At 38.2% G+C, this 12,330-nt stretch overlaps 1 protein-coding gene across 1 annotated transcript in view; it reads right to left on the bottom strand.

Annotated features, from left to right (window-relative positions):
- The window catches only part of TMEM132C (transmembrane protein 132C), a 559,319-nt gene that overhangs the window by 145,909 nt on the left and 401,080 nt on the right, over positions 1-12,330 (bottom strand). The gene's annotated exons all lie outside the window — the stretch shown is intronic.

Here is a 12,330-nt window from a genome sequence, read left to right as displayed (position 1 = left end):
TGATCTTTCTTTATAGTAGAACTCTTATTTTGTTGATGGTTACTAAATTTAGAATTCATTTAAAAAAGGAAAAGAAAATGAAATGGGATTAGAACCCCAACAAGGTATTATTAATTGTTTAATGATAACAATAATAATTACTGGTTAATTACCCAGTTAATAATAATAATCTCCTGATTGTTATAATAAAAGCAATAATAACTAAGAATTATTAATGGATTAAAAATAATAATAGCTAGTAATTACATAGCACCATAAGGTTTCCAAAGCATTTTACAAATATTATCTCATTTAATTCTTACACCAACTCTGGAAGCTAAGTAATATTGTTATCTCCATTTCATAGATGAGAAAACCAAGGATGAGAGTTTAGTTGCCTTTTCCAGGGTCACACAGCTAATAACTGTCTGTGGAAGGATTTGGAGTCAAGTTTTCTTGACCCCACATCCAGAGCTTTAGTCATTGTTCAAGCTAGCTACCTTATGATACCTATTGACTACAGCAATGGAAATGGAAATAAAATCTATAAAAGAATAAAACTGAATTTTTTGAAATTGTAGTGTCAAATTTCATCTCAAAGAAAAGGCATGAAGAAGATACTGCCTCTCAAGTTCTTTCTAAAAGGGGTCTATGAGTATAACACCTTGCATATAATATCAAAAAATTTTTAAATGGTGGTTAGTTTTGCTAAACTGTATTTATTTTTCCTTTTTCAAATATCTTTTTTCATCTATTGAAGGATTGTTCCCTGAAAGAGGCAGGGAACATTGGAAGATCTGGGAAAATAAAAGAGATCAATAAATATTTATTAAAATAGAATAAGGCCTTTATTATATTATATTATTTATTTTATTCTATTTACATATAATTATATATTTCATATTATATAATTTATAAATTTTATTTTATTTATATTCTATTCATATTTTAATATATTTATTTTATATAATTTTATATATTTATTAATACATTTAAATAAATATAATAAGCAAATTAAATTATATATTATATATAATAGATACTTTGAGATCCTTCTCAACAGAGACTGATGGCTGCCTCTCATAGCTTCTCCTTATTCATTGGCTTCCATTTTCTTTTACACTTTATGCATTTGGGAAGGAAAGAGATAGCATTTTCTAAAAATTCCCTGTCTTTCATTTAGATTAAAAGGGTAAGAAGAACTCTTTTCTTACAACTTTTTCATTTTACAGATGAGGAAACAGAGGTCAGGCATGGTGAAGTAGACTGGTCAAATCCACTTACAGTTAGTAGCAACAGCTTTTTAAATTGTGACTTTCTCAAACATAGCTACATTAAATGATTTCCCCTTCTACCCAAATAGCTCCAACTCAACAAATTTCAATAATATTAAAAAAGCACGCAAAGGAAACATAAAACCAAACTGAATAACTGGGACACCTGAAATAATGAACATCTTAGATTTATAAAAACATAAGTAGTGATTAGCTTTAGGTGAAAGTGGCTCCAGGATATTCTAGCCTCAAAAATCTGGATCCCTTGAGCTATTTTGTTAGACAGCCAACAGAGATAATATTAGGGTCATGATGAGCACTTCCTAAATGAAGAGACATTTTCTTTTTCAGCTTTGAGGGTTTCAAATAAACAAAATCCAAACCTCTCGTCACATGGCCATCAACTTAAATCCCTTGAGATATACTCAATAGACAACAATGCCTTAGCATGGTAGGTGATGGGCTTTTAGATGAAGTCACTCTAAGGAGAGAAATTAAGATTCTTCTTTTCGATCTCTAGGGTTCATTAAATAGAGTGGGAGTGCCAAGGAGGCTTATGGGTGGCATTCATCAAATGTCATTGCTGGGTAGGAGAAATTTTTCAAGGTGGGTGAAGCAAGAAAAGAGAATCTGACACTAAAATTATGCTGTGACAATGAATGCAAATTATGGTATTGAGACATGGATTCATTAGTCAACAATTAAGGCATTTTCAGATAATAAATAATAAGAGAAGAACAAATCAAAAAACACCGAGATTTCACTGTACTCCTCAGCAAACTGGCAATGATCATAAAAGCTGCTGGAGGTGCTGTGGAATGACAGGCACCGTAATGTATTGTGGAATTATGTAATGTAATGCTGGAATTGTGAATTTGTCAAACCATTCCCCAAACAATTTGCTCTCAGACAAATAAAGTAATTAAAGTGTCCACGTTCTTTGATCCAGGGATCCCATTGATAGCCATCGATCCTAAGGAGGTAAAAGATACAAAGACAGGTCCCACCTACATCAAAATAATTATGGAAGCTCTCTTTTATGAAGAAGGAAAAAAGGTAGCTCTTATGGGTTTGGTATAGGCTAGACAAAATGTGTCTCTAAGAGATGTGTCTAAGAGATCACTTTCACTAGACAAAGTGATCTCTTAATTGCTAAACTGAATAAAACTGAATAGACTTTTCTCAGGCTTCTCATGGCCACTCAGTAGCATCTGACACTGTTGATAACACTCTTCTTCTGATATGTCTCTAGATTTCACGACTCTTCTCTCTTGCTCATGGAATAGTTTGCAAACAGGTGGCTCAGTAGATAGGTCTGAAGCAAGAAGACCCATCTCTGTGAATTCCAATATGGCCTCAGACATTTACTTTGTGATCCTGGACAAGTCAGTTAACCTTGTTTGTCTCAATTTCTCACCTATAAAAATGAGCTGGAGAAGGAAATGGCAAACCATTTTAGTATCTTTGTCAAGAAAATTCCAAATGGGGTCATGAAGAGTAAGATGTGACTGAACAACAACAAGAAGAACAACATTATCATTATTATCTTGATTACTGAGTTTCCTCCCCCCGCCCCTTACCTGGGCCCTCCCTTCTCAGTTTCTTTTGCTAGGTATCCATGTCATCTCCTCTAAATGTCATTGTACCCCAAGCTTGTTCTAGACCTCATATTCTCCATCTCTTTTCTCATTAGGTGATCTCATCAGCTCCCACAGGTTCAGTTATCATCTCCATGCAGAAGACTTCAAGATCTAAATATCCATCACTAGTCTCACTCCTGATCCCATATTGTCTTGCTTCTTTGCAAAGGTAAGGAAATTAAAGAGGGCATGAAATGTCAAACCTGGCTGATGTATTGGCTTTGCTGAATTGTTTTTTCTCCTTTTGCTCGTATATTCTTTGTTGTAAGGGATACTCTCTGGGTGGAGAGGATATATATATATATATATATATATATATATATATATATATATATGAGAAAATGAAAGAAATATAAAAATAAAAGTGTCCCTAAAATTATTTTCAACATGATTAAGGCAATCAGGTCAACACACATTTGCTGAGTCCTAGGGATGGAGTTTCCTCTGATGCCTTTAAATGCCTGGCATAGAAATAAATATAGGTCCTTTTAATCTTAATCTTCATGGACATTTTTTGTTTTTATATCATTTTAATATCCCAAGTATGTTCTTTCTCCTCCCCTATCTAGGGAGTCATGATAGGTGGTAAATGTTTAATAAATGGCTTTCCTTTTAGAAAAAGTCCATAGGACACGTTATTTCCAGTTTAATCTGCATTATTAACAATTTCTCCCCTCACTTTAAGTTTAGACAATCAACAAACCAATAAATCAAACCCAGATCTGTAGCATTTGCCAGTTTAATTGGTTCTCGAGAGCTGGGTTGATCTGGTTCCAGGACACCCTGGCAGTCATCTCTTGTAACAAAGAATAATAAAAAAAAGAGAGAAAGAAACGGTTTGGCAATGCAAATCCACATATCCACAAGGCCAACTGTTTATGTAATGTTCCATACCCATAAAATCTGAAATCTTCTGAAAAGAAATAATGGAGCCTCAAATTCTGTTCTCTACTGGATCTCTTTTAGGACTGGCTTCTTCAGAGCTGTACCAAGGCAGGACAAACACGAGTAATTGCCATCAAGCTAGAAAATCTGAATTTGGACTTTGTAAGGTACTCTCCACTATGGGCCAGCCTTGCTGAGGGCAGAAAGGCTCATAACGAGAAGGTTGACCACCTGATGGTAAATTTTATTTTATTTTTTAATGTTTCTGGTCAAAACTACTTATAAAACAATCCATGAAGGACTCTGAATCTGAGTCTATAATATTATAACCTAAAATTTTTGAATTTGAAGAGATGTGCCTAGGATGATTCTAAAGGTAGAAGAAGGTTAGCCCCTTCCTTTATCTCGGAAGGGAAGAAGTTGGAATTTGTCTAAATATTGAGAAGTCGTGACATGGAGGTGAAAAGGAAGAGCACTCTGAGTATCGAGGATAGCTGGGGGAAAAAAGTCATTGAGATTAGAAATGGAGGCAGCTAGGTGGCTTAGTGGATAATGACTTAGAAATAGAACCAAGAAATTCTGAGTTCAAATCTAGCTTCAGATTCTTGTCATCTATGAGATCCTGAACAGGTCATTTAACCTCTATTTATCTCAGTTTTCTCATCTGTAAAATGATGATAATGTGCTTGGCTCACAGGTTTTTTGTGAGAATCAAATCAGATGATATTTGTAAACTGTATATTATTGTTATAGAATGAGCAAACAGGTTATTTTTAAAATAAATAAACCCTTACTTTCTGTCTTAAAATCAATACCAAGTATCAATTCCAAGGCAGAAGAAGGATAAGGATTTGATAATTGGGGTTAAGTGACTTGCACAGGGTCACACAGGTAGAAGTGTCTGAAGGCTTATTTGAATCCAGTTCCACCCATCTCCAGATTTCACTCTCTATCCTCTGAGCCACCTAATTGGTTAAAAAAACAAACATTTTAAAGAGCCTACTATATGCCAGGAAGTGTACTAAAAAGTTGCAAACACAGTAGGATCTTGTTTTATACAACTGAAGTATTCTAAAACTCTTTGCATAAGTTGAAAACCTCACAAAATAGCAAACTCCATATTTAATAACTATTTCTTTTATAAACATACTTAGGAACTTGTGACTTTCCTTAGGCTCATCAGAGCTCCCAGCCTCACTACTCTTATACTTTGGGGCTATTATTAATAACTCAATAGTGATCTAACTAAATAAATTAACTAGATAAATATTTAACTAAATACAATAATTGAAACTAAATATTTAACTAAATAGATGACATGGACACACAAGAATTTCAGATAGAGATTGATGGGAGATCTAATGTTTGGCACAAAACAGTATAGTGACTCCCACTAATTCTTCTCAGAGTGTGAATAAGTGCGATTGGGTGAACTGCTTTGAGACTGTACACAACTTGGGGAAATGGTGTGGATTTGGCATATACTTAATTTTTTTTATTTTATGCATTTTTCTGCTTTTAGTTTGATTCTTGATTGCCAATCATACAGATCTGAATTTACACATGTTGAGTTTGGAGAAGATGAGGTCCTACTATGTATCAGTTAGTCTTCTGGACAACCATGTGAGGTACCAGGTACTTTTCATTCTCATCATCATTATTCTAAGGAAAAGAAGATAAGGGAGAGAATCTTAATTACAGAATGAGCGTGTGTGTATGGAGGAGAACAAAGCCTAAGAAGACTGGAAAGGTGAGAAAGGACCAAGTTGTGAAATGTTTTCAAAGCCAAATAGAAGATTTTTCTATTTGATCCTGGAGGCAACAGAAACCAGGAAGCCATGATGGTAGGAAGCGTTTACTGGTTGAAGTATGGGACACTGGAACTACCTGCTTTGAGCTGAAATGCATCCACGTACAAACATAAATCCCAAGTCGAGAAGGTCAGAGGCTGATGTCAAGGGATGCTGGAAACTCTGCTACCTATCATCAGTGGCTAATGAAGAAGGAGGCCACGAGGGGAGCTCCAGACATCTTTTGGGCAGAGGTGTCCAAAGATCTAGAAACGAACTTTCTGTTTGTTCTTTGTGGAAGCTTCTTCTAGTGGCCAACAGCCCTCTCCAAACTTGAGCGCATTGCCTTTAGAGCCAGAGTAATAGCCGTATTTCAGCACTTAAATGACTGCCCTGTAAGCCCAAGAGCTACCACTTGCTAAATCAATAATTTGGATTTATTGCAGTAACTCATAAAATAAATTTCCAAAATTGGCTTAAAAAAAAAAAGGTTGTTTCTCACTCAAAAGCATATATATTTTCCCAAACAGTCACGATGAGGCTTTGACCACTGGGTATATAATTGACTAAAACCTCTTATTCTCGTAAGGCGATTTCGTTGGAAACTAAGAATAGTATTTAGAAAATGATGTGAAGGCTTCCCAGGGGTGGGTTGTATGTGAGAAAGCAGGAATTTGGAATCTTAACTTTGGAAGCGACTTTAGAGTCCAATTCATTCAAACTGTCGGTTTAAATTACCTGGTCCAGAATTCTCTCTAAAATTCAACATTTAAATGGTGTTTTAAGATATCTCATATGAGCCTCATGACAACCCTTTTATTATTCCCATTTTGCATATGAAATCATTGAGACAGACAGAGGTTAAGTGACTCACCCAGGGTCACACAGCTAGTGTCTCAGGCAAGACTTCAACTCAGATTCCAGGTACAGTATTTGCATCTAATCATAAATACAAGCATTCACTAGTGAATTGCCTCTATAACACACTTTTTTAAAACCCCTACCTTCTGTCTTGGAATCAATATTGTGTATTGGCTCCAAGGCAGAGAGTGGTAAGGGCTAGGCAATGGGGGTTAAGGGACTTGCCCAGGGTCACAGCTAGGAAGTGTCTGAGGTCAGATTTGAACACAGGACCTCCCATCTCTAGGCCTGGCTCTCCATCCACTGAGCTACCCAGCTGCCCCCTATAACATACTTCTATTAAGGGAAACATTCAAATGTATTGGGACAACTTTAACTATTAGGAAGTTTTTTCCAGACTTTTTGTTGTTGAGTTGCTTCAGTCATATCTGACTCTTTATGACTCCATTTGGGGTTTTCTTGGTAAAGATACTGAAGTTGTTTGCCATTTCCTTTTCCAGCTCTTTTTATAGATAAGGAAACTGAGGCAAACAGGATTAAGTGACTTGTCTAGGATCACACAGTAAATAAGTGACAGAAGCTGGATTTGAACTCATGATTCTCATTCTAAGCCCAGTGCTCTATCCACTGTACCACCTAGCTACCCCTAGTCAAATTTTCTGCCCTATTAGCACCCCTATTTCCCAAATCAAGTCACTCCTTTGCTCAGAAACCTTCTGGGGCTCCCAATCAGTACTAGGAAAAAATCCCAAATCCTCCATTTGGCACTCCATAAATTGGTTCCAACCTACATTTTGAGATTTCTTTCATATGATTTTTCTTTACACACCTTTTATGCCATCCTTATTATGTCAGCTGACTAGCTATTTCCCAAAGCAGATGGGACATCTCTCATATCTGTTGCTGGTAGCCCTCCCAAGGGCTGTCTGCCATGCCTGGAATGCCCACTTTTCCTTTCTGCTGCCTTTCAGGATTACTGGTTTCTTTCAAGCCTCAGCTCAAATGCCACTAACTCCATGAGCCACCAGGTCATTAATTTTTTCTCCCTCCTTATCCTCTTGTTATTTCTCTCTTACATACTGTATCTCTTCCCTGAACCCCCACAATATGTCATCTCTTTAAGGGGAGAGACTATAGTATTTTTGCTTTCTGTATCACTCTGAGCTCCTGGTACAGTGGCTGGCACACAGTAGAGATTGAATACATTTTTGTGGAATTGTTAAAAAGCAGGAAGATAAAGAACCCTCCCAACTGCAGAATATCCTTGTCCTCAAAGAGCTTATATTAAGAGGGTGAAGACACCACCCACTCCCTTTAATCCTCTTTCCACATCTGTGTGATCCGGGACACCCAACACCTCCATATTCATGAAGACTGACAAAAAAAAATTCAAATAGAAATCAAGCCACCTATTGATCCAGAAAACCACAAATTAGCATCATCTATGTTGAATTGTAGTTTCATTCATATAGTATTATTATATATTATTATAATTGATTATATTATTAATAACATTATACATTATTATATATTATTAATATATTTTTCTTTATGTGACAAAAGTTAGTTTACGTGGTTCATAAATGTTCCTGGCATTTATAGCTTTTCTCCATCCCCTAACAACTCCAAGCATGAAAGGACAGAGGAGACAATTAAGATTTACAAATAAAGGTTAACAATTCTACTACAGCTTTATATACTCATGCCCAAAGGGTTGTTATTTAATATTTCTATTCAGAATCCTTCATGGAATATTTCTGCTGACAACCACAATGCATTGGGGATTTTTTTCCTTTGGCCAATCCGTTTGATAACTTTGCTTTAAGCAACTCACTAAGTCCAGACTATACTTTTTCAGACAGTGTTTTTCATTTGAGAAATCACAGGTTCAGCTGTTATCCTTACAAAAGATTTATTAGTGTTGGGTGGGGATAGATACTCTCGTAATCCTTGTTGCTGGAGAGGCTGAGGCTGGTGGATTGCTTGAGCTCAGGAGTTCTGAGCTGCAGTCTGCCTAAAGCCAAATGAGTGTCCTTACTCAGTCTGATACCAATGCAGCAAGCTCTCTGGGAGCTGGAGGCATGAACCTAAAAGAGGGGGAAGAAGCTCAGATTGGAAATGGAGATGGCACAGGTTAAAAACTCAGTGAATTGGAGGGACTGACTCATGAGTGGTCTTTGTACTTCCAGTGTGGGTGAGATAGGGAAACACAATCTCAAAAAAAAAGTGTGTGTGTGTGTGTGTGTGTGTGTGTGTGTGTGTGTGTGTGTGTGGTATTTATTGTCTTACTGTAATGAATTGTGCTCCATATTTTTTGGAGCTAAATCAATTTCAAAAGTGAAGCAGTGGGGGCAGCTGAGTGGCTCAGTGGACTGAGAGCCAGGTCTAGAGATGGGAGGTCCTAGGTACAAATCTGGCCTCAGACACTTCCCAGCTGTGTGACCCTGGGAAGTCACTTAATCCCTATTGCTTAGCCCTTACCACTCTTCTGCTAATACATAGTATTGACTCCAAGACAGAAGGTAAAGGTTTTTAAAAAAGTAAAGCAATGGATAGAGTGACAAGCTGGAATCAGGAAGACTCATCTTCCTGAGTTAAAATCTGGGCTTAGACACTTAAGTTGTGTGACCCTGGATAAGTCATTTATCCCATTTGCCTTGATTTCCTCATATATAAAATGATCTGGAGAAGGAAATGACAAAGTACTCCAGCACCTCTGCCAAGAAAATTCCAAATGGGGTCATGAAGAGTCAGGCATGACTGAAATAATTGAACAACAAAAAAATTTGAAATGGTGTTGCTCTTGTTAAATTTATAATAAGTATCTCCACTGTTACAATCAAGAGATAGCTAAATCCAATCTTCACACTTGGTGGGTGAATATGCATTCTGGGATCCCTTGAAACTCTAGCCCCAACCTTTGGGGAAGAGGAAAGGAGAAAACATTTATACAGTTCTTTCTATGTGCCTTTACAATCATTATCTTTCCTTTTTTTTTTTAAACCTTTACCTTCTATCTTAGAATCAATACCATTTATTGGTTCCAAGGAATTAGAGAGGTAAAGAGCTAGGCAATGGAGGTTAAGTGACTCACCCAGGGTCATAGAGCTAAGAAGTGTCCAAGGCTAGATCTGAACCCAGTAATTCTTGTCTCCAAGTCTGTTGCTCCATCCACTGAGTCACCTAGCTGCCCCTACAAACATTATCTAAATCTAGTGGTTGTAAAATATTGAGCCTGAGTGAGCTGCAAAGGGAACTGTTAGTAGGGAATTGCATCCTAAATTTGTAATTGTCTCCATTATCTGAAAAAAAGTGAGAATCAAGCTGGACTGGGTCAGAAATAAAGCCTTTGGTTAATGATGATGCTTCCTGCTCCAATTAGAATGAATGATCCTTCTGAGATAAAATAAACAGTGCTGTCGATGAATCAAGCAGGAACATCATTTATCCAGGAGACCTAAAATGATAAGGGATGAGAAGGAAACCAAGTGACCTCTTGCAATTTAGATAACAGTCATTTTCTATTGATTAGGCCAATCCCTTAATGGAGGGTGAACAGGCTCATTTTTGTTAAGCATTTGTCTTAAACCATTAAAACCACCAGCAAAGGAATCAGGGGATGATAAAACTCCATTTTGCAAATAGTACACTAAACCTTCTAAAATTATGTTTACATAATTAGTGGGAGGGGGTGAGGTAGGACTATGGGCATATGGACATATAGAGTGAATGTTCAAGGCCTCCAGAGTAGGGGGAAGGGTATGAAGTTTGCACAAATCCTGAAATTGACTTGGAATGAGGAAGACTCATTTTTCATGAGTTCAAATCCAACCATTTCCTAACTGTGTGACCTTGGGCAAGTCATTTAACCACATTTGCCTTGGTTTACTCAAATGTCAAATGAGCTGGAGAAGGAAATGGCAAACCACTCCAGTATCTCTGCCAAGAAAACCTTAAATGAGGTCATGGAGAGTAGGGCATGACAGAGAATGATGGAACAACAACAAACAAATCCTGTAAATGTTTGGAAAAAGTAATTACTGTTACTCAACACTGGAATATCTACTAAAAATGAAATCTTAGACTTTCGGTCAAGATGGCAGCTTAGAAACAGCGAAAGTTCAGACCTCGGAAAACCCTTCCTTACCGATCACAAACTGAATGCTCCTAGGACACCAAAATTCAAACTGAACAACAGGACAGACCCGGGGAACCCTCCTCCTGGACTTGGATCAAAAGGTACGGCCCCCCAAAAGCCAGAACCCTAGAACACTCGGATCTAAGGGATATGCAGGAGGAAGGTCTCAGGACCCATCCCCCCCAACCCAGAGTGCAGAGCCCTCGGCAGCAGTGGGAAACTCAGGGCTGGCAAAAGGGCCTCAGGGCTGGCTATTCTGAAAGACTCACCTTGAAAGCAACCTGAGCCAGTCTCCGGGGCGCCCAACACTGATGGCAGGGAAACATAGAGAGAAGGGGGAAGCCTGTAGCCCCCTGGCTGGGTCCTTCCATCTGAGTCTCAAGGGGGGTTCCAGCTTTAGGGCATCAGTTGAACCCAATCCCATCAGGAGCCCTCAGAGCTTCTGAAAGGACATAAACCTAAGGGCTGGCAAAGGGGTTGCTCCGAAGGGCTTAACTTGAAAGTAGCCTGAGCCAGTTTCCAGGCATTCAATACAGACTGTAGAGGAGGAGTTTTTTTTTTGGTTTGGGGATCATTCGGCCCAAACCAGATGAACTTAATCCCATCAGGAGCCCTCAGAACCCAGGGAGGCCATGACCCCTACCCCTTATAGAGCAGGGTCTTCTGAAAGAACAGAAACCTCAGGGCCGGCAAAGGCACTGAGATACCTTGCGGACAGTGCTTTGCCAGGCCCAGAGCGTGGAAGTAAGGCAGCAGAGAAGCAACTGGAGGGAACTGAGAGCCGTAACTCCCCAAACTCCGGCAGGCAGGGGAGGACAGACCCTGGGCCACCCTGGGAAGACAGAACAGCTGCAGAGAAAGGACAATCTGCCTGGGGCTAAAGACTCGGACCATCAGACAGATACACGAAGAGCCAGTCCTCCTCACTCTGATAGAGATGGCAAGCAGTACAGAAGTACAAAAACCTCCAAACACCAAGAAAAGCAAGAAGGGGGTGACTTTGAACACATTTTATGGAGCAAAAATACAAAATACAGAGGAGATAGAAGAGGAAACACAAGTAAATGCTCCGATACCCTCCAAAGGAAATGGAAACTCTCCACAAACTCTTGAAGAATTTGAATCAGAAATGATCAAAAAGATGGAAGCCTTCTGGCAGGAAAAGTGGGAAATAATGCAAAAGGAATTCACGCAACTACAAAACCAGTTTGACCAAACTGAAAAGGAAAACCAGGCTTTAAGGGTCAGAATCAGGCAACTGGAAGACAATGATCTTGCAAAAGAGCAAGAATTAATAAAGCAAAGCCAAAGGACCAAGAAATTAGAAGAGAACATAAAATATCTCACTGACAAGGTGATAGACTTGGAAAATAGAGGAAGACGAGACAATCTGAGAATAATTGGCCTTCCAGAAAAACCAGAAATAAATAATAATCTCGACATTATAATACAAAATATCATCAAAGAAAATTGCCCAGAGATTCTAGAACAAGAGGGCAATACAGGCATTGAAAGAGTTCACAGACCACCCTCTACACTAAATCCCCAAAATACAACTCCCAGGAATGTAATTGCCAAATTCCAAAGCTTTCAAGCAAAAGAAAAAATCTTACAAGAAGCCAGAAAAAGACAATTTAGATATAAAGGAATGCCAATCAGGGAGACACAAGACCTTGCAATTTCCACTCTGAATGACTGTAAGGCATGGAACATGATTTTCAGAAAGGCAAGAGATCTGGGTCTTCAACCAAGAATCAACTATC

Source organism: Monodelphis domestica, chromosome 3 (assembly GCF_027887165.1).
Source record: "Monodelphis domestica isolate mMonDom1 chromosome 3, mMonDom1.pri, whole genome shotgun sequence".
In the NCBI taxonomy this organism is placed as follows: domain Eukaryota; kingdom Metazoa; phylum Chordata; class Mammalia; order Didelphimorphia; family Didelphidae; genus Monodelphis; species Monodelphis domestica.
This window is presented reverse-complemented; position numbering and strand designations above follow the sequence as displayed.